The sequence below is a fragment of the Lithobates pipiens genome, unplaced genomic scaffold (assembly GCF_037356315.1).
Source record: "Lithobates pipiens isolate NorthernLeopardFrog02 unplaced genomic scaffold, aLitPip1_a1.2 Scaffold_13, whole genome shotgun sequence".
Taxonomy (NCBI): domain Eukaryota; kingdom Metazoa; phylum Chordata; class Amphibia; order Anura; family Ranidae; genus Lithobates; species Lithobates pipiens.
The window spans coordinates 420,944,964-420,968,886 of NW_027507718.1; the positions used below are offsets into that span (position 1 = coordinate 420,944,964).

General features: G+C 43.4%; 1 protein-coding gene and 1 long non-coding RNA gene across 2 annotated transcripts in view; one reads left to right on the forward strand and one right to left on the reverse strand.

Annotated features, from left to right (window-relative positions):
- The window catches only part of RBM47 (RNA binding motif protein 47), a 172,106-nt gene that overhangs the window by 66,654 nt on the left and 81,529 nt on the right, over nucleotides 1–23,923 (forward strand). Inside the window, exon 2 of the mRNA XM_077477594.1 lies at nucleotides 3,595–3,791. The gene's annotated coding sequence lies outside the window, so the exon portion shown is untranslated. The remainder of the gene's footprint in view (nucleotides 1–3,594; nucleotides 3,792–23,923) is intronic.
- On the reverse strand, nucleotides 5,360–15,162 carry LOC143975313 (uncharacterized). Its single transcript, XR_013272349.1, has 2 exons — nucleotides 15,014–15,162; nucleotides 5,360–6,690 (listed from the first exon to the last, which is right to left on the reverse strand). It is a non-coding gene; the product is annotated as an uncharacterized LOC143975313 (long non-coding RNA).

Genomic DNA, 23,923 nt, shown 5'->3' on the forward strand with positions numbered 1-23,923 from the left:
TTAAAAAAAATTGGGGATATTTATTATAGCAAAAAGTACAAAATACTGTGTTTTTTTTTTCTTTTCAAAATTGTCGTTCTTTTTTTGTTTATAAAAAAATAAAAACTGCAGAGGTGAGCAAATACCACCAAAAGAAAGCTCTATTTGTGGGAAAAAAAAAGACGCCAACTTTTTTTGGGGGGTACAGCGTCAATTGTCAGTTAAAGTGACGCAGTGCCGTATTGCAAAAAATGTTCTGGTCATTGAGCAGCCAAATCGTCCGGGGGCTGAAGAGGTTAAAAAAAAAAACACTTGCACACTGTGAATGAGCCTCATTTACACACAAAACTTTTTATTAATTCAATCCAGTTTTATCTTTTACATTTAGTGCAAATTTTCTAAGTTATATTAGGTTTGTGTCCGTCAGTAAGGATTTTAGTGTATTTTAAGTGGAAATATTGTTTTGATATGTTTGGGGGGGCTGCCAAGTAGGCTGTACAGGACTTAATGATTTCCCCCTGGTTTGCACCGCTGTCTACGTATGCGCCGTAGACAGCGGTGCCCATTTTCGGGCAAATATCTCCTAAACCATATAGGTTTAGGAGATATTGCTTGGACCTACAGGTAAGCCTTAATCTAGGCTTACCTGTAGGTCCAAGTTGTTTGGAAGGGTTTACTTCCTCTTTAACTTAAATTCAGTCTGTAAACAAATCTTACTTTTTCTATTGTAGCTACTAGCTAGCATGTACTTTTTTTTTATTTTTGTTGTATAAAACAACTGAGATTTGCAATGAAATTGTTTTTAAAAACATGAAATGTTATTGCAATGTTTTAGTGGTCTGCACAAAATACATTGTAAATAAGTAATCAACAAAAGGAAAGCACTCTGCAATTTACTGATAAATTTCTGGGAAAGAAGTGAGGGTTCAGCAAACCTATTATCGAAAAATTCTATTTTTACCCCCCCAAAAAAAAAAAAACTTGCTGACCTCAGCTGACTCACATCCATGAGTTCTTCATACTTCCGCACAATGTGACAGAGAATTAAGACGAATAAATATTTCCTCTCTTGCAATAAACAAGTAAAGGTAACTATTAAAGAATCAGCATTTCTGTGGCTTTAAAGTGAATATATATTTTCTAGCAGAAAATATTATCTTTAGTTTATTAATATATATCATTTAGTAAATATGGACATGTATTATTCTACACACTTAGTTTATTTGTAGGGTTATAGTATTTATTTAAAACGTATCTTTGGTTAAAATGTAAAATCATATATTAATTTCCAGATTGTATTTCAATTATTTCTAGCAATGTGCAGTAACACATGTAATCAACCCATATTTGGAGTAATTTGAAGGGAATTTCTTGGAACATGATTACATGATCATGATTACATGATTCAGATGAGCCTGCCATCCCGAGAAGTGGTGCTCATTGCATCTGATTGGATGCAGCCACTGTTTGGCTCATGGCAAAGCTGACCATTGATGATGTGTTGGAAGCCTTGGGTGTGTTGGGCAGATCGCTGACAACACCTTTCAATGTGACAAATCTTGAAATCACCAAACTTGCTCTGGAGTTAAAGGGAATGCACATCCACCAGATTTCATATTTTACTAGCACAAAAATGCCTCTAGTACCATTAGAAATAGTATTGTTCGAAAGTTTTAATCATTAAAATGCATGTAAACCCTAACAAAGAACTTCTTTTATTTGTTAAATTTTTCTCACCATTAAAATCTTTTCGTTGGATGTGCAAAAAAAAAACTATAGATCTCCTGCCTAAAATCTTATAAGCCATGCTTTCTCGATACTCTTATCAGTTAGATTGTTTCCATTTATAGCCTAGTACACAGCATTATTTTTTTTACGTTTCAACCAAAAAAAAAAAACCTGACAGCTCAGTTCGGAGCCGCTGTACTAACAATCTGAGGTTAGTAAAGCGATCTCCCCTGCTGAGCTATTGTGTTCTGACAGCCCCCCGATCACTCTAGTCAGCAATCTCAGCCATTGGCTGAAAATGTTCATCTGGAACTGGTCAGCCACTGGTTTTCCAGCATGCACATCTGACAGAAGTCGGCTGAACGACATTTGGCCCATGTGTACTAGGCTTAAGGGCTACAGAACATCTCCCCCCACCCAATCCCAAGTTAGGTAGAAGAAAAAGAGGGGGGAAGGTTTTCTGTAGCCCTGTCCTAAGCTGCCAAAGCTGTTCCTCCATAGATACAGCATGGTGAGTGAGTGTTGGCATCCTAGGAAGTTTGTTAATGGTAGGACCACATAAAGAAAAAAAAAGTCTGAAAAGAAAACAAATGCGGCCACCACATTTATGCTCTGGTGAAGCTATTTTTGTTCTTGGTTTTAGATACCCTTTAAAGTGCATCTAACCCTACAATGTGAACTCTAGTCTATGGCTGTCTCTTATGTCGCATACAAGGTATAATAGCCATCTGTTAAAATGATCTTTATATAAAATGGTAAAAGGGCAAAGTGTTTGTGCAGAGTTCTATTTAGAAATCATCTCACTACTCTAAACTAAACTTGCTCTATGTACCTACACCATCCAGGGCCGTCTTTAAGGCAGGGCAAAAGGGGCAGCTGCCCTGGGCCTTGTCATTGTTGTGGGGCCCAAAGCAGCTGCCTCATACTTGCCAACTATCCCAGTTTACATTCCCTTGTCCCTTGAAGTTTTAGTCCTGTGCTGCTACTAATGCTGCCCAGCTCTGCCCTATTGTTGTGTACAGATGACTCACCTGCAGACCTGCGTTTACATGTAAATAACTGGCATTCATATGTAAATAGAAGTGACATGCATATGTAAATAGCCGAGGCTAACTGCATTGATATGTAAATAAAGGCAGCATTCATAGGTATATCATGCCCCCCTGCAGTGAGGACAAGTTGTGCTGTAACCTATAGCAATCAGTGAGCAGTATTACTGTACAGCAATCTCTAGCAGCCAATCAACAAGCAGAAATGTGCTGTAACCTCTAGCAACTAATCAGTGAGCCTTAAGGAGTGCTGTAACCTCTAGCAACCAGTCAGTAAGCAGTAATGATATGCTGTAACCTCTGGAAACCAATCGCAATCGCTGCCTGATCTGATACAGTAAACTGATTTTAAGTCTAGCTGCTATTTATTGTATGTCTCAGAGAAGGTGGAGAGCGAAATTGCATGGGGGGAGGGGGGCACTAAGAACATTTTTGCCCAGGGTCCAATAAATATTAAAGACGGCCCTGTATTCAGTAAGCTTATTAAAAAGGGTTCTAATTCTGTGCAAAGTGCAGTGATGTAAACTCATGTTTAATGGGTATAGAAAGCAGTGTACCAATTCTGTAGATCTGTAGCTCTGCTAGGAATCATGTTGACCTCAACTGCTACTAAAGTACCCAGGACAAGATTTTCCCGAAGCCAACACATTTCATGCCCTAGGGTGGCAGGGCACACCTATAGTCAAAGAGCAAAAGTTCTCCTGTTTTGCCAAATACACTTGCAGCTGTGTTTAGTCCATTCCAAGTATAGATCTCATTATGTGAATGAAAGTAAATAATCTTTTATATGTATATACATTGCCTAACACTTCTAAGCAGCCATAACTTTATTTTCCAGGCATCCCAGATGAACAGGGAGTACAAAGGTCTGTCAGGTAGAGCTGTGTGGTGACAGCACCTCCTAAGCCAACATTAAACAAACACTAGAGTCCTCGGTGTCCTTGAGGTCTGCGTATTGAAACTCGGCCCACTTGACAGAATCAGTCTGAAAGCACAAGACCTCAGTCTTCTCTCCTGTTATCCACCAGGCAACAGGTATGCCAATTAAGTTATTTTACTAAAACCAAGAGCACTGGAATTCTAGGCATTGTCTCCATTTATTAGCCATGTTGCAGATTTTTATAACTTAACATTTATCTGCTTGTCTCATACCCTCCTGTGCTGCGTAGCCTGAAAACTGGATCACTTATTAAGTCATTAATGCTTTAATCAGTATGTGACCAAGTGCTAAAGGATTGGTTAAACCTTTGGATCAGGCCTTGGTTGATTCCAGGTAATGTGAATAGGTTTCTGTTCATTTAAGCTTGGAATGTAGACGTGACCTTTGACAGATTCAGTGCAGAAACTGGGAGGTCCTGACACTGTGTGTACAGCTTCTGGACTGTCATCATACAGGTGAAAATACATTTCAACTTGTCATTCTAGGTGTAGGTCCAGAATTAAATGTGCATTAATTTAGCATCTATTCTTCACGTGTTTTCTTTACTACCGGGCACACCTTTTCTTTATGGTCTAACAATAGTACAAAAGGTTAAGGTAGCTAATCCTCTGCTAAATATATTCTGCATTCCTCTATGTATATATAATGAATATAAAAAAATGTAAAATATGTACTGTATGTGTATATATATCAATTTCTTTTTGAAAGAAGCTGGAGGTAAAATAATACTGTAGTACTGAACTCTTCTTACCAACCTGGAAAAAATGACCATTGTTTCCAATGATTTTAGGAGTCAATGGCCCAACTAATTACCACTCGCTCCCCAAAAGAGTCATTATATATTTTTTACCGTGCTATTTCTCTAGGGTCCTGTTGTGGGTTTTTCTCTAAATGGAGCTTCCTTTTATTACATATTTATAGAATCGGATGCGCTTTCTTGTTTGTTTTATATTTATATAGTTCATATGCTAGGGCTTCCTTGAAAAGGGAGCTTTGGCCAATTGATCTCCTGCCTACAATGACCACCAATTTAAGGTCACTTCTACACTGATCTCCAAAGTAAGGGTTCATTACAAATTTCACTGTCTGTTTTTTTTTCTGACCATTATTATTTAATTTCTTGATTATTAATAAACCTGTTCTGTAATCTTTAAAAAAATCTTCACAACCTAATGATCATGCTAATGTACAATCAGCCACAGGTGTTATAATTTTAGTGGGGGTTTCCTGAGATATGAAAACTGTCTCAGGGGTTCCTCCATCGTAAAAAATTTAAGAAAGGTTGATTTAGTCACATGTAGTTTATTGAACTTATTTTAAACTGTATATTTTGTTAGGTGACAAACAGATAAAAATCGAATTCCTAAGAGATGAACCTTTTCCTTCACTGCTGTAGCTTTGGGGGATATTGATTGATTAGTGGTTATTTAATTGTATTTACATATTTTTCTTGTTTATAACTATTCATTAAGAACATTAGGTACAAAACACATTACCATATAATGGAAAGGTATGTCTTATAATCTGAAAAGCTATGCAGAGCCTACATAAAACAAGTGGTAATAATGTTATATCAAAAATAGACATGGGCTCACAGTAGCTAGACGTGGTAATAGAAACATAGAACAAACAATTACTCAGTTCACACACACACACAAGCACATCAATTGTATTTATGTTTAATCATTTCATTTAATTCATATTTAATATACATAATATTGATAATAAAGTCCTTATCAATCTTATAATTGATTGTGTCTCTGCCAATTTAAAATAAGGTGTTTTTGCTTGTATGTAAGACTAATATTATATTTCTCAGGGTAGCTTTAGATTATTTGTCTTTCTTGGTACCTTTTAAATATAGTAAACATTTCACATAGCATGGGCAATCAAAATGTGTAATATATTTTCTAGGCGTGATCACAATAGATAGATCATGTATTATGGAATAGTATGAATTTTGAGGCTTTGCAATTTATACATCTCTTCCTCTACTACTAGGAAATGTCTTCACATAGTATAAGGTGCCCGTGTTCCTGTGTTGTCCATTCAATATCCATAAACTCATATGTATTTTGCACCATAAAGCTTGGCATGTTTTTTGATATGCTGATGATTTTGGATTTATTTTTACATTGCACTTACATTTTTTACTAAATTGTACATATGCCAAAGTTTTCTTTACTAAATCATTTAGATATTTAAAAAAAAAATTTTTTGTCTAAAGATGTAAAGAATCAATTGGAGCATATAATATGAGCATCACAGTAGAAAACAACAAAAACATTTCCAACCACTGATCTTTTTGGTTGACTTCTGTGGTTAAATACGTATTTCAATTACTCCTGGACTATTCAGGGTCTAGTTGACTTACAATCATGTTATAATAATAGCCAGCATGAGGCATTGAATCTTATTTTTATTTTTCCATGTCATCATTGATCTGTGAGTTGCTGTGTCAAACTACAATTTCAATATCTTCTCCAAAATCATTTATCCAGTAAACTCTTCTTTTTAGAAGAGTTAGTTATGGGTGCTGAAGCAGTTGTACATGGACTTCACATCTGATAGTACATATAGTATGTCTTCCTCTTAAGTTGGGGGAGTCCAAATCATGTTACAATTATCAGCATCAAGGAACTAAAAGGACTTTTCATGGCTCATCGTTGGCCTTTGTTTAAATATATTTATTTCATTTGTTTCTGTTTTTTCAGTAGAGACGTTAGGAAATATATTCCTAAAAAAAAAATGATAAGCAGAAGAATAATTGGTTGTTGCTAATATGAATTCACAGGCCTGAAAATATAGTAAGGCTCTCACACACTGTATCTGCCACCTCAAAGACTCTGTTCCTGGATATTATTTTTCTCCTTCATACAATGTTTGCACTGAGGGTGGAACACTGAGGTTGTTTAGTGTCTGGTGAAACATTTACTAGAAGCAATCGACCATGAGTTTGAAGGGCATTCCATTGCCAGACTTGTTCTAAGTAACCTGGTGAGGGAAATAATCATTACTGGAAAAAACACACTTCCAACTGTATAAAGACAAGAAAAACACACACGTAACATGCACAAAGGCAATTGTGTTTAAATATATATCTTCTGGATATATATCTATTTTAAGCGGTGCAGTCAGGGGTACATCCTGATTAAAAACCAAACTTTAGCAACCAACTCAGGGGACAAAGCCTACCTAATGTTTGGTTCTAATTTTCCTTCAGGCTTTAATCTATTTCACATGACTGCTCTGCTAGCTAAATATTTAGGTAGTCAGTGTAATAGATGCCTTTTAAAGTTCTACTTGTTCTAGTTCCGGGATCTGAATCATGATCTCGTCATATGGTAATAGCCAAACTTGGACACTGCTCCCAAACCTTCCTTCTTCTTCATAGAACAGTAAAAGATTGAGACCCACTTACAGGGAGATTTTCTAACTTTACAAAGTACTTCTAAGCCCTTGTACACACGGTCGGACATTCCGACCACAAAATCTGACGGAATTTTTTTTCCGACGGATTTTGTCCGAAACTGGTGTTGCATACACACGGTTGGACAAAGTTGTCGGAAAATCCGATTGTTCGGGACGTGATGGCTATAGTAGCCAATAGCTTTGGTCTCGTAATTTGATCTGAGCATGCGTGGCACTTTGTCCGATCGGAATTCTCTACAAACGATCGGAAAAAGTCAGATCGGATCATGTTGTCGGAAAATTTTATATCCAGCTCTCAAACTTTGTTGGTCAGACATTCCGACGGAAAAAGTCTGATGTAGCCCACACGCGGTCAAATTATCCGACAACACGGTCCGATCTGACCTTTTCCGTCAGAATTTCCAACCGTATGTACAGGGGCTAAGGTGTTGTGATGCAAACTGCCTGATAATCACAAGTGTCAATGTCCCCTTTATCTGGTTGGACTGAGACTGTGAAGTGCAAGCTATTTTGTTTTCAGGGTCCAGGCACCACCATTTCAAAGGCCATATACAGCCACCCCTACTCTAGAGAGAGACTGTATATAATAATGTCACAAGAAGTATCAGAACCTGATTCTGTCTGCAAGATTGTATTGAATATAAACTAATGGTAATCTGTCACATAGCAAATATCCATTTCATACATTTCATAGATCTTATCTATCTCATCGCACCTTCAGTGTCACTTACAACTCCACTTCCTCTTCCCCAGCTCCTCTTACCGTCATGCTCCTTCCCCTGACGTCTCTGTCAAGATCAATGGCACATCTATCAGTCCGTCCCCACATGCCAGGGTGCTAGGGGTAACCTTTGACTCTGAAATGTCCTTTCAGGCCAACATACAATCCCTGTCCAAATCATGTCGCCTTAGCCTCCGCAACATTTCCATAATAGGCCCCTTTTTAACTGACACCAAGCTTCTAATTCACTCCCTGGTTATCTTTCACCTCGACTACTGCAACTCCCTCCTCATTGGATTACCTTTACATAGACTATCCCCCTTTCAGTCCATAATGAATGCTGCTGCAAGACTCATCCACCTTACCAACCATTCAGTGTCATCCACCCCTCTCTGCTAATCCCTCCACTGGCTTCCACTCACCCAACGAATAAAATTCAAAGTACTAACAATAATTAACAAAGTAATCCATAACTCTGCCCCCAGCTACATCACTAAACTAGTCCCAAAATACCAACCAAGCCGCTCTCTTTGGTCATCCCAAGACCTCCTGCTCTCTAGCTCCCTTGTCACCTCCTCCCATGCTCACCTCCAGGATTTCTCCAGAGGTTCTCCCATCCTTTGCAACTCCCTACCCCAATCTGTCCAACTGTCCCCTAATCTATCCCTCTTTAGGTGATCCCTGAAAACCCTTCTCTTCAAAGAAGCCTATCCTGCTTCTAACTAAAAATGTTTTACTTCCTCCATCAGCTCATCCCCCCACAGCTATTACCTTTTGTATCAATTGACCCTTCCTTTTTAGATTGTAAGCTCTAACAAGCAGGGCCCTCTGATTCTGCTTGTACCAAATTGTAATGTAACTGTAATGTCTGCCCTCATGTTGTAAAGTGATGCGCAAACTGTTGGCGCTATATAAAACCTGTATAATAATAATAATAATTTATTTATTTATTATTAGTACTTATATAGCACCAACCATTTACACAGCACTTTACATATATATTGTGCATTCACATCAGTCCCTGCCCTCAATTAGCTTACAATATTGTAGAGTGTTGAATATTGTGTAGAATTTTGAAATCATGCGCTGGAAGCTTCTCGGATAATATAATAGCTTTGCTTTTATGGATGATTAGAAATGCATGTCCTTACAGCATGAGAAATATGAACAGGAACTAACAAGTGCACTGAACTTAGATAGATGGTACATCCTGTCATATCATAGAATACACATTATAATACTATAATACTACAGCGCCACCTGCTGTATAGATAAGTAGAATGCATACAGTATTGTCAGTTTAATAACTACTTTACATTACATGCTGTTGTCCTTCCAACATCTAACTCAAATTCATATATACACATTCTAGGGCCAATTTAGACAGGAGACAGTTAACCTACAGTACCAGCATGTCTTTGGAGTGTGGGAAGAAACCCACGCAGCATAGGGAGAACATGCATACTCCAGGCAGGTAGTGCCATGTTTGAGAATCGAACAGATGACTAGTGTTGCCAGGTAGAAGAAGTGCTCAGCCACTGTTCTGCAGTAGAAATTTGAACAGTATTTGAATAGTATGAGGTTAAAGCTGAACAGCATAGTTGAAGGACACATATGTGAATTGTCTTATCTGTCAAAAGGCCTTATTATTCCTCTCACCCACTTAATGATTCATACACATTTACCAAACAGCACAATCAGGAGTCACACCACAGTCTCTGTTAGGGCTCATTTAGACTTGTGGTTGGGGCAGTAAAAACATGCAGTTGAGCTGAGTTTTTTTACCACCCCAACCTCCCTTAAGCTGCAATGGCAGTGGACAAGGGTGTTCACATACCATAGCAAAAATGATTCCCCCCTGTTGTGTTTGGCACTATGCGGTTGCTGTATGGTGGTACCACTTTTATAGGGCTAAAACTGGACTACACAGACTCTTGTGTAGCTGTACATAGTAAACAATCAGCTTCCAGGTTTTTGTTGTCAAAGCCTAATTGAAAAAGCGGAAGTTAGAAGCTGATTGGGTTCTGTGCACAGCTACACCAGATTCTGCGTGCATCAGTTTTAGTAAATCTATCCTACTGGTTTCTAAAGCCCCGTTCACATTGGCCAAAAGGCCGGACGACATTGGCAGGTTCCATAAAAACCGTCTGACATTTGGCCTGTATGTATGGCAGCTGGTCCGACCGATGCCCGTCGTTCAACCGGCTTCTGTAGGACAAGCATGCTGGAAAACCAGCTGCCGACTGGTTCCTGATTGGCGGAGAGCGCTTATAGGAGTGTTCTGGCAGGGGGGGGGGGCATCCTCTTGTCACAACGCAAGAGCTCTGTACTAATGTTGGATAGTTAGTGGATCGGCTCCAACCAGAGCTGACAGTTTTTTTTTCATTCGAAGCGCTGGGTTGAATGTAAAAAACTCATAGTGTGTACCCGGCTTTACTGCATGTCGAACCTCATGTTCATATCGCTTTTAAGAGCCATGGCAATCTTCATGGGCTTTTCCTTATAGCTTCTTAACACCTTTTTCTGTCACTTTTTAAACAGCTTTTTTTTTTATTTGCTTACTTCGGCCTACTAATTAAGGGGAGTGGTTAATTGGTCACAGGTGCTTGAGGCCTATATAACCTTGTGCAGAACTCATTGTGAGCCTGCTCATCTTTAAACTTAGACCAAGTAGAACTGGACTAAGTGGTGAGTTAAAAAAACAGAGTTGATAACAGGAGGTTATAACAGAGGTCATGTACCTGTGTAGTGTGAGTGTGTACCTGTGTATTGTAAGTACATGAGTGCTGTGAGTTCACGTGGGCTGTGCTGAGTATTAGTGACAGGTAGTACCTGTGTATTGTGAGTACCTGAGTTTTGTCTGAGTAGGGTGTGGGGACAGTTAATACTTGTGTATTGTATGTGTGTGTATGTGTGTGAATGTGGTCTGCGAGTACCTGTGTATTGTCTTGTTGAGTATTAGTGTCAGGAAGCTAGTTGTTAGGTAATTTGGACAGGGTATAATCCCCAGTCCTTATTAAATTAGTAGGTACGATGCCCAGCGGGTGTGGAGATGCAACTTGGTGTACATCTTGCTGCATGAATGTGTTCCTTGATCATCTGATCCAGGGCGAATACTGCTGTGCAAAATGTAAGCACGTTGTTTCCCTGGAAGCCCAGGTTCTGAATCTGGGGAAGACACTGTCGACACTGTGAAGACCCTCCTTTCTAAAGGAGAGCCAAGAACGTACACGGCAGGTGCCGGCAGGGGCCAGCACAGAGGCGGGTGAAGACACAGAGGTGCAGGCACTAGGAAATATTAGATGGCTGACAGTCAGGAATTGTAGAGGGGGAAGTGTCAGGGAGGCCAATCCAGGGCTGAAGCATCCCAATAAGTATGCTCCATTGAGTGACATTAGTGAAACCAGTCAGGGACAAGCACTGCTGGAGCTGAGGGACTCTCCTAACTGCCCGGGGAAGAACTCCTCCAGTGAGAGTTGGGGGGAAGTGAAGGGAAAGGAAAGTCAGATTCTGGTGGTAGGCGACTCAATTCTAATGCCCCGTACACACGGTCGGAAATTCCGATGGAAAAGGTCCGATCGAATTATATTGTTGGAAATCCGATTGTGTGTGGGCTCTATCGAACTTTTTCCGTCGGAAAATACGACAGGAAAAATTTGAGAGCAGGATCTCAAATTTTCCGACAACAAAATCCGATCAGACAATGTAGAGAATTCCGATCGAACAAAGTGCCGCGCATGCTCAGATCAAATTACGAGACCAAAGCTATTAGCTACTAGCCTGAACGTAGTCCCGTCGTAACGATCGAATGTCATCACGTTCCAAACGATCAGATTCTCAACAACTTTGTCCGACCATGTGCATGCAACACCAGTTTTGGACAAAATCCGTTGGAAAAAATCTGACGGATTTTGTGGTCAGAATGTCTGACCGTGTGTACAAGGGCTTAGAAGGACAGAGAGGGTAATCTGTAACAAAGACCTGAAGTGCCGAACTGTATGTTGTCTAACGGGCGTTCGGGTTCGGCACATCACGGATCTGGTGGACAGATTACTGGGAGGGGCTGGGGAAGACCCGGCAGTCATGGTGCATGTTGGCACCATTGACATAGACAGATGCAGATGGAGTGTCCTAAAGAACGATTTTAGGGACTTGGGAGCTAAATTGAGGAAAAGAACCTCCCAAGGTTGTATTCTCAGGCTGTTATTATAATGGGGGATTTTAATTATCCAGACATAGACTGGACGGAGGGAACCGCGCATACGTCTAAGGCTCGCCAGTTCCTAAATGTCTTGCAGGACAATTTCATGCTTCAGATGGTAGACACACCAACTAGAAATAAAGTGTTACTATATCTACTGATTACCAACAATACAGATCTGATCATGAATGTGGAAATATGGGGCAATTTAGGAAACAGCGATCACAAGTCAATTGGCTTCAGTATAAATCACACAAATGGGAAACACAAAGACACTGAATTTCAAAAGAGCCAACTTACCTAAACTACAAACCTTGCTAGAAGGCATGAATTGGGATAAAATCTTAGGAAAAAAGAACATGGAGGAGAGATGGGTTTGCTTTAAGAGCATATTAAATAAGGGCATTAGCCAATGCATCCCATTGGGTAAGAAATTTAAAAGAGCAAACAAAGGTCCTGGGTGGCTTAACTCCAATGTAAAAATGCATATAAAAGCAAAGGAGAAGGCCTTCAAGGCCTTCAAAAAATACAAGGTTGAGGGATCATCATCAGCATTCTGACTTTATAAAGAATGCAACAAGAAATGTAAGGGTGCAATTAGGGCGGCTAAAATAGAACACAAAAGACACAGCGGAGGAGAGCAAAAAAAATCCCAAGAAATTCTTTAACCAGCTGGCCACTGTCAATTGATGGCAGGGCGGTGCTGCTCTCGTTCTGGGATGACGTCATATGACTGTGCCCCAGAACGGCCTCTCTCGCGCGTCCGCAATTATAGCCGCCCTGTGTCACTAGGACACGACCCTGATCTCTGTAAAGAGCCACATCCGCGGCTCTTTAACCATGTGATCAGCTGTGTCCAATCAGCTGTGTCCGATCAGCGGCATCTCCACACAGAGAGATATCTAGGCATGTAATCAGGGCACTGATCATCAGTGCCCTGATGATCAGTGCCCTGATTACAATATAGCACCAACAGTGTCACCCATCAGTGCCCACCAGTGCCAGCAATCAGTGCCCACCACTGGCCACAAGTGCCAATCAGTGCCCATTAGCGATGCCAGTCAGTGCTGGCTATGAGTACCACCTATCAGTGCTGCCCATCAATGTCCATCACTGCTGTCCATCAGTGCCCATCAGTGTCGCCCATCAGTGCCACCCATCAATGCCCATCAGTGCCCATCAATACGGCCTATCCGTTCTGCCTATCAATGCTGCCTATCAATGCCAAGCAGTGCCACCTAACAGTGCCCATCAGTGCCGCTTATAAGTGCTCATCAGTGCCACATATCAGTGCCCATAAGTGTGGCATATTAGTGCCTCCTCATCAGTGCCCATAGGTGCCACCTCATCAATGCCCACCTGTTCAGCCTATCAGTGCCACCTCATTAGTGCACATCAGCGAACGAGAAAAATTACTTAGTTACATTACATTTTTTTTTCAAAATGTTTAAGTAAAAAATAAAAAACCGAGCAGTGATTAAATACCACCAAAAGTAAGCTCTATTTGTGAGAAGAAAATTATAAAAATTTCATCAGGATACAGTGTAGCATGACCGCGCAATTGTCATTCAAATTGCGACAGCGATGATAGCTGAAAAATGGCCTGGGCAGGAAGGGGGTGTAAATGCCTTTAGGCAAGTGGTTAAGTATGTAAACAGTAAAAAAGGGAGGACAGACCATATTGGCCCCATAAAGAATGAGGAAGGACATCTGGTTACAAAGGATGGGGAGATGGCGAAGGTATTGAATTTATTCTTCTCCTCAGTCTTCACAAGGGAATCAGGGGGCTTCAGTAACCAAAACCGCCGTGTTTATCCTCATGACACATCACAGGAAGCACCTCCATGGTTAACAGAGGACAGAATTGAAATTAGACTTGGGAAACTTAACATTAATAAACCACTGGGACCAGATGGCTTGCATCCGAGAGTACTTAGGGAACTCAGTCAAGTATTTGCCAGACCTTTGTTCCTCATTTTTACTGACAGTTTACTGACTGGAATGATACCTGCTGATTGGAGAAAAGCCAATGTAGCACCAATATTTAAAAAGGGCCCAAAATACATCCCTGGGAATTACACACCAGTTAGCCTAACATCAATAGTATGCAAGCTATTGGAGGGGATGATAAGGGACTATATACATTATTTTAGAAATGAGAACAGTAACATTAGCAGTAATCAGCATGGATTCATGAATCCTTCTTGCCAAACCAATCTATTAACCTTCTATGAGGAGGTGAGTTGCCAGCTAGATAAAGGAAGGCCCATAGATGTGGTGTATCTGGATTTTACAAAAGCATTTGACACAGTTCCCCATAAACGTTTACTATAATAAGTTCTATTGGCATGGACCATAGGGTGAGTACATTAATTGAAAACTGGGTACAAGGGTGAGTTCAGAGGGTGGTGATAAATGGGGAGTACTGGGAATGGTCAGAGGTGGGTAGTGGGGTCCCCCAGGGTTCTGTGCTGGGACAAATCCTTTTTATTTTGTTCTTAAATGACCTGGAGGATGGGGTAAACAGTTCAATCTCTGTATTTGCAGACAGTACTAAGCTAAGAAGGGCAATAACTTCTCTGCAGGATGTGGAAACCTTGCAAAAAGATCTGAACAAATGAAGGAGGTTGGCAACTACATGGCAAATTAGGTTTAACGTAGAAAAATGTAAAATAATCCATTTGGGTGGCAGAAATATGAATGTAGGAATAGGAATCTAGGATGGAAAAGGACCTGTGGGTCGTAGTTGATAGGCTTAGCAATGGCATGCAATGCCAAGCTGCTGATAACAAAGATACTATGTAACTATATGTAACTATGGTAATGTTGCATGACTGGCATCTGCAGTTCATGGGTTGTCTTTACCTGTTGGGTTAAGTTGTGCTAATATGTGGAGTTCTTGAAGTGAGTGCATAAAGGTGTGGTAGGTCATGACATCCAATATATCATAGCAACAGACTTACCTGGAAATGTGATGTAAAGAACAATGACAATGATGTGTACAGTGCAGCATTCTATTGAAACCAGCCAGATGTCTCCTTTCATCATTTTACAGCAAATGGAACAATACATAGCAGTTCTCGGTTGTTCTGCATTACTGCAGCTTGTACTTTGCTCCTTACTTTATTAAATGAGCCCATACAGCATGTCTACCACTGAGCTATAGTCACAATGGTAGAAATGTTGGGAGGTTTATCTGTCAGGTCATATAAGGTGGTGCATGTTGCTGTATGGAGAGATCACGCCATTGCAGTATTCAACGCATTTACATGTTGAATAGGTTGTTCAAGAATCAGATCTGTCTAAATGGAACAATCAGATTGAATGGAATAATCAAAAGCCCTCATGTATAGGGATGAGCTTCGTGTTCGAGTCGAACGCATGTTCGACTCGAACATTGGTCGTTCGTGCGTTCGCCGAATTCCGAACGTTTGGGCCGTTCGCGGCAAAATTCGTGTGGCCCACAATGCACTGCGATGGCGCAATGCATTGCTGTCTCACGATTGGCCAAGCATGCACTGTGACCCCGCATGCTTGGCCAATCGCAGCGCCAGTAGCGGGAAGAGCAATGGTTGGCCACAGGCATCCTGCCTGTGGCCAATCATAGCTCAGACTGTGTAGTGCACGCCCCACACTATATAAAGCTGCCTTTCAGGCGGCCTCGTGTAGTGTTTGTTAGCATCTGAAGCAGTGGGTGTTCTGTGTACCTTCAACACAGTTACACACCAATCGTTTTTGGCTGATTTACTATTTTGCTCTTGTGTAGTGGTTACTGTCTGTGCCCTGACCGCAGTATACACCACTATATTCACCTCACCTATATAGCTAGTGATCTAGCTTTAATAATAGAGCTTGCAGTCAGTAGTGTTAGTGCGTGCTGTCTGCGTGCTCTGTACCCAGTACATACCACTATATACACCTACATAGCTGTTCTCTATTTGAGCCCGATTGTCATTTGCTGGAGTTATTGGAAGTTGTGTGTGCCTCCAGCACAGCACAGTATACATCTGTATATACCCCTTTAACTCTGCTGTTTTCTTGTTATTGTCTGCGTGCCCTGACCGCAGTATACACCGTGATATTCACCTCACCTATATAGCTAGTGGTCCATCTTTAACAATAGAGCTTGCAGTCAGCAGTGTCACTCAGGAGATAGTGCGTGCTGTGTGCGTGCTCTGTACCCAGTACATACCGCTATTATCCACCTACATAGCTGTTCTGTATTTGGGCCCGATTGGCATCTGCTGGAGTTATTGGAAGTTGTGTGTGCTTCCAGCACAGCACAGTATACATCTGTATATACCCCTTTAACTCTGCTGTTTTCTTGTTATTGTCTGCGTGCCCTGACCGCAGTATACACCGTGATATTCACCTCACCTATATAGCTAGTGGTCCATCTTTAACAATAGAGCTTGCAGTCAGCAGTGTCACTCAGGAGATAGTGCGTGCTGTGTGCCTGCTCTGTACCCAGTACATACCGCTATTATCCACCTACATAGCTGTTCTGTATTTGGGCCCGATTGACATCTGCTGGAGTTATTGGAAGTTGTGTGTGCTTCCAGCACAGCACAGTATACATCTGTATATACCCCTTTAACTCTGCTGTTTTCTTGTTATTGTCTGCGTGCCCTGACCGCAGTATACACCGTGATATTCACCTCACCTATATAGCTAGTGGTCCATCTTTAACAATAGAGCTTGCAGTCAGCAGTGTCACTCAGGAGATAGTGCGTGCTGTGTGCCTGCTCTGTACCCAGTACATACCGCTATTATCCACCTACATAGCTGTTCTGTATTTGGGCCCGATTGGCATCTGCTGGAGTTATTGGAAGTTGTGTGTGCTTCCAGCACAGCACAGTATACATCTGTATATACCCCTTTAACTCTGCTGTTCTATAAAAAAGGCATCTGCAGGAGTTAGTGGGTGTTGTGTGCCTCCAGCACAATATAAACTACCCAACTACTGTTTTACCCAACTCCCTTCAGGCCATTACCATGTCTGGAAGGCCAGCAAGGAGAGGCAGACAGGCGCGAGCCGATAAAAGAGGGCAAGCAGGCTCTGTGTCTAGAGACAACAGTGCTGGTCGGGGACGCGGTGCATTGTCATCAGCACGTGGCCATGGGACATGCTTGTCCTTCTTTTCTGCAGCTGGACATGTTGAACCGCAACATGCCAACGACTTGGTAGAGTGGATGACCAAGCCCTCTTCATCCTCCTCATCCTCTCTCACCCAGTCTCAGGGTAGTAGAAAAGCAGCTGCCAACACATCGTCGTCCCTCCTCTCAATGTCATCATCAGTGACTCCTTCCCTAGACCCACCACGTCCTCCTGAGGAGTCTCCTGAACTCTTTGAGCACAGTGTTGGGTACATGCTCCAGGAGGATGCCCAGTGTTTGGTGGGCTCTGATGATGACACTCAGCTAGAGGAAGGCAGTAGCGTGAGCACAGAGAGAGGGGATGCTCAAGAAGGACAGCAATCTGGCAGTAATGTTCCACAAGCTGCAGCATACTGCCAGGTTTGCTACAGCGATGAAGAGGGAGGGGATGATGAGGGCACTGACTCCACGTGGGTGCCTGGAAGGAGGGAGGAGGAGGAGGAGGAGGAGGAGGCACATGTCCAACGAGGCAGGATGCCCTCCGGGGGCCAGCTTAGGGGCAGCACACCGACTGAATCACACCGCAGAGCTCCGCCTGCGCAGAGCGCTTCCTCTGCGCAGAGCGCTTCCTCTGCGCGTTATTCTAAAAGTTCTTTGGTGTGGGCCTTTTTTGAGACGAGTGCATCAGATCGCACCGCTGCTATTTGCAACATATGTCTCAAGCGTATCTCACGTGGCCAAAACATCAGCCGCTTGGGCACCACATGCTTGACCAGACATATGTTGACCTGCCATGCAGCTCGTTGGCAAGCATACCTCAAAGACCCACACCAAAGAACAAAGCGGACCTCTCCTTGCTCCTCATCAGCTGGCATCTCCAACCCCACTAGACCTTCAGTCCTCTCTGAAACCTGCTCTGAGAGGAATGAAGGTGTAGAATTAGGTGTGTCACAGCCAAGTGCTTCCGGGAACTCTGCTAGTGGTACATCCACGTCCGATTATAGCAGACAAATGTCCCTGCCCCAGCTGCTGGACCGGCGGAAGAAATTTACTCCCAGCCATCCACATGCCCAGCGGTTGAATGCTAGCTTGGCTAAATTGCTAGCACTTCAACTGCTGCCTTTTCAGTTGGTAGATTCGGCCCCCTTCCGTGAGTTTGTACAATGTGCGGTTCCTCAGTGGCAGGTCCCCAAACGCCACTTTTTCTCACGGAAGGCAATTCCGGCTCTCTACCGGCATGTGGAAGGCAATGTCCTTGCCTCGCTGGACAGGGCGGTCAGCGGTAAGGTGCATATTACCGCTGACTCATGGTCCAGCAGGCATGGACAGGGACGTTACCTGTCTTTCACGGCCCATTGGGTCACTCTTCTGGCTGCTGGGAAGGATGCAGGACAAGGTGCAGTAGTATTGGAGGTTGTTCCTCCACCACGCCTCCAAAATGCTACTATTGGTTGTGACACACCTCTCTCCTCCACCCCCTCCTCTTCTTCTTCCTCCACGGCCTCTTCCAGTGCTCTGTCCTCAGAACCAGCGGTGCTCCGTAGGCGTTGCAGGGGCTACGCAAGTACGCAGGCAAAACGATGCCATGCCGTGCTTGCGCTGGTTTGTTTGGGGGACAGGAGCCACACTGGGGCGGATGTTTTGTCAGCTCTGCAGGGGCAGGCCGAGAGGTGGTTGACGCCACGCCAGCTTAAGCCAGGAATGGTGGTTTGCGACAATGGCACCAACCTCCTCTCCGCCCTCCGACAGGGACAACTGACCCATGTGCCCTGTGTAGCTCACGTCCTTAACCTGGTGGTGCAGCGGTTCTTGGGCAGGTACCCCGGCTTACAGGATGTCCTGAAACAGGCCAGGAGAGTCTGTGTGCATTTCCGCCGATCATTTAATGCCTAAGCTCGGCTGGCTGAGCTCCAAAAGTAGTTGAACCTGCCCAAGAACCGCCTTATATGTGACATGCCCACCAGATGGAACTCAACATTGGCCATGCTGCAGCGGCTGCACACGCAGCAGAGGGCCATCAATGAGTACCTGTGCGACTACGGCACCAGGACAGGGTCAGGAGAGCTTGGTTTTTTCTCACCACGCCAGTGGGGCATGATCAGGGATGCATGCACTGTCCTGTCACCGTTTGAGGAGGCCACAAGGATGGTGAGCAGTGACAGTGCATGCATCAGTGACACTATACCTCTTGTCCACCTCTTGGAGCATACGCTGCGTGGAATAATGGACAGGGCACTTGAGGCAGAACAGAGGCAGGAAGAGGAGGACTTCCTTGCCTCTCAAGGCCCCCTTTATCCAGACAGTGTTCCTGCTGTGCCACCCATCACACAGGAAGAGGGTGAGGAGGAGGAAGAGGAGGAGGAGGATGATTGTGTCAGCATGGAGGTGGAGGCTGGCACTCAGCATCAGCAGCAGCAGTCTTATAGGGATGATTTACAGTCCCAAGAAACACGTGGACTTGTACGTGGCTGGGAGGAGGTAGCTGCGGATCATGTTGTCCTTAGTGACCCAGAGGACTCCGGACCGAATGCCTCAGCTAACCTACGCTGCATGGCCTCCCTGATCCTGCAAAGCCTGCGGAAGGATCCTCGTATTCTTCGGATCAAGGAGAGGGACCATTACTGGCTGGCCACTCTCCTTGATCCACGGTACAAGGGTAAGGTTGCCGACCTTATCTTGCCATCGCAGAGGGAGCAGAGGATGAGACATCTCCGGGAGGCCTTGCAGAAAGCTCTGTGCAACGCGTTCCCAGAGACTGGGAGGTCACAAACTCCTGGTCCTGGACAACGTGTTGCTGAGGCATCAGTCAGAAGGAGCGGTGGAGAAGGTGGCCGTCTGACTGATGCGTTCAGACAATTTTTTAGTCCGCAGCCCCAAGGTATGATTGGTTCCAGCACCCATCGCCAGCGTCTAATTTACATGGTGCAGGAATACCTAGGGGCAAGGTCAGACTTGGACACCTTTCCCACTGAAAATCCTCTGGCTTACTGGGTCTTGAGGATGGATCACTGGCCAGAGCTTGCACAGTATGCAATTGAGCTACTGGCCTGTCCTGCATCCAGCGTTCTTTCGGAACGCACCTTCAGTGCTGCTGGTGGCTTCGTTACCGATCACAGGGTGCGCCTGTCCACCGAATCAGTTGATCGACTGACCTTCATCAAGATGAATCAGTCTTGGATCACCCACAGCTACCAAGCACCTGAAGCTGATGTAACCGAATAATTTTTTTGAAATACCACATCCCTTCAAGACTGCCGATGCTGATGCTGAGTGACTGTCCTGTTATGTTGATTGTCTATCCTCTTCCTCCTCCGCTGATATGTTGGAAGAACATTTTTGGTTCTGGGTGATGCCAGCAGCCCAATTTTTCTGCCCCTGTTTAACAGGGGCGTTTAAGTACAATTTGTGATGCAATGCTTTGCAGCAGGGCTAATTCCTGCAAAAAAACTAGAGTGTATGGCAGAGGTTGCAGTGTGATGGCACCAGTGCCTAAGGCCCAATTTTTCTGCCCCTGTTTAACAGGGGTGTTTAAGTACAATTTTTGATGCAATGCTTTGCAGCAGGGCTAATTCCTGCAATAAAACTAGAGTGTATGGCAGAGGTTGCAGTGTGATGGCACCAGTGCCTAAGGCCCAATTTTTCTGCCCCTGTTTAACAGGGGTGTTTAAGTACAATTTTTGATGCAATGCTTTGCAGCAGGGCTAATTCCTGCAATAAAACTAGAGTGTATGGCAGAGGTTGCAGTGTGATGGCACCAGTGCCTAAGGCCCAATTTTTCTGCCCCTGTTTAACAGGGACATGTAATTACAATTCTTGATATAATATTTCACAGGAGGGCCCCTTCCTGTGCCCACCCAGAGTAACGGTGAGGACTTATAGTGTTGTGGCACCAGCACCACAACCACCAAAGGTCAATTTTTCTACCACTGTTCAACAATGGCATGTAATTACAATTCTTGATATAATCGTTCACAGCAGGGCGCTCCAGCGCCCACCAAGAGTCACTTTGAAGGCTTACAATGTTGTTGCAAAACCAACACCTTGTTCCGCCATTTCTGCAGAGCATATAGGGCAGGCCCCTACTTTCAAACATCCAATTTACAAACATCTCCTACTTGCAAACGGAAGGAGACAACAGCAAGTGAGATGAAAAAAGATGGACGACAAAACAAATTATACAGGGGTGATAACCCTTCCCTATGTTTTCCAAAAAGCTTAAAGATATTTTTTTTGACTGGAGCTACACTTTAAAAATGTACCGGTTGAAAATGACAAACAGATTCAACTTAACACAACAAACCTACACAGTCCCTGTCTTGTTTGCACCGCCTGTATACTGCTGTTCTGAGTATATAGGGCCTGGGGGCCACACGCATTTCCTTTTTTTAATATGGGTACGGGGTTCCCCTTAATATGCGTACAAGACCCAAATAGGCTGGTAATGGGCAGGGAGGGCTACCCATGCCATTTTTCTGAATGATTTTCAACCATATTGCAGGAACCAGATATAACATTAAAACCGCAAGCAGTTTTAAATGGTGTTATTTCCGTTTAATGTCATTTTGTGCAGGGACTGTTCTAAACACGGGAAACACGTGGCACTTCACAGGCATACTATAGACACCCCCCAGGCACCATATTTAAAGGAATATTTCACTTTTTTTTTCACTTTAATCGTCATTAAAATCAGTGCTCCCGCCAAAACGGTAGTTTTTAAAACTTTTTTTTGTAGTGACCCATGTCCCCTGAGGCAGGAGGCAGATCGCCAAACCCTTTTTAGCACACTATCTTGCATATTAGCCGTTAAAATTAGCACTTTCCAATTCGAACGTTCGAGTCCCATAGACTTCAATGGGGTTCTAACGTTCGTGCCGAACGCGGGGGTCGTTCGCAAGTTCTGGTGCGAACCGAACCGGGGGGTGTTCGGCTCATCCCTACTCATGTACTAATGCTTCTTGGCTCAATCTACCATTAATTTGTGTATAGAGTAAAAAATGTGCATTTAGGTCTGTTCCAAACACAGTTTCCGAGGTTAAAAACAAAAAACATTTATTATCATGCAGATTACCAATTCTTAGATGTGGTGGCTGCATTTGTTTTCTTTTTTAGGCTTTATTTCTTTTATTTTCAACTGGTGATCGGACCAGTAAGTCTGTTGTTTTTCAACAGAATAAGCTGTCATGCAGATGAAGCAGTTAGAGGGTTGAGACAAACCATTTACCACTGACAGAGGTGCCAACAATGATCAGCTTTTATTTATTTATGCAAAACCTTTATCCCAAAAGGAACAAAAACTGTTTGGTGTAACTGCTTATAAAGGGATATTTGGCTTCAGTTTGTTAGTATATCTAAATCTGCTAGTACATCTTACACTCCCCTCCCCCCAGATTAACAATGCTGCTGTCCAAAGATGTCTTTGTTGCTCCTTCGTCCAGATTGGGGGCACTTTATTACAGGAGGTTGTCCTACTGCCCAGTTCATCAGGTGAAAACAGAGAGAAAAAAGCCTAAAAAAAGAAAAGTAATGCAGCCACCACATCTAATGATTGGTAAGCTGCAATTTATTACATTTTTGTTTTTTTGGGTTCAAGACCACTTTAACAAAACCAGTGGTAAACGAAATGACTAGGCTGCAGTTGCTGTGAAATTAGACTGGATCAGCAGGGATCAGTTGAATTTTAATCCATGTATGGGAAGGCTGGTTGTACACAAGTCGTTCTATCAATCAACTTGTGTACAACCAGTCTGTTGGGTTTTTCCCAATCAGTAAGTGCCGCTAAAGCCGGCAGCAGTAATCATTGTATTCTGTTGATGGGGAAGTCTCCCTGCCATCAGAATACAATAGCACAATGGGAGCGATTCCCCCATATACCTCAAGTGTGTGGATGAGAGGTGAGGGAATCAGATCAAGTTTTATAATTCAACCCGCTGTTTGAAAAAAAAAAAAGATTAATGTATAGCCAGCTTAAAGATATGGTAGAGTCTTAAAGTTGTAAAGTGGTTTTCCTTTAATAAAATAATAAACATGTTAGGCCGCGTACACACGCGGGGACTGTTCGCCCAACTTTGTCCGCTGAACAGTGTTTCGGCAAACAGTCCGCTCGTGTGTGGGCTTTCAGCGGACAGTTTCAGCGAACAGTCCGCTGAACAAGGTTTTTCGGAAATTCCGAAAAACTGTCCGCTGAAACCTTGTTTCAGCGAACAGTCCCCTCGTGTGTAGGCTTGTTCGTCAAACTAAGTTGCGCGCATGCTCAGAAAGGATTTACACGCCGAAAGTTATAATGCAGTGTATAGGACGTCGTATTTTTCGTCCCGTCGTACGTGCCGTTCACGTTATCGCGCACGGTTTCAGCAAACTGTTCGTCCGTCGTGTGTGGCCATGTCCGTCCATGCTAATTTTGAGCGGACTGTTTGCCGAAACTGTTTGACGGACAAAGTTGGGCGAACAGTCCCCGCGTGTGTACGCGGCCTTATACTTACCTGCTCTGTGTAATGGTTTTTCAGAGAGCAGCCCCGATCCTCCTCTTCTCGGGTCTCTTTTCGGTGCTCCTGGCCCCTCCCACCTGTTGAGTGCCCCCACAGAATGCAGCTTGCTATGGGGGCACCTGAGCTGGGACACAGCCCCCTTTCTCTCCTCAATGGCTGACTGGCTTTGATTGACAGCAGCGGGAGCCAATGGGGATATGCTGCTGTCTCAGCCAATGAGGAAGGGAATCCCAGGCAGCCAAGACACTCCTGCAGCATCGCTGGATCTGGAGGGACCTCAGGTAAGTATTA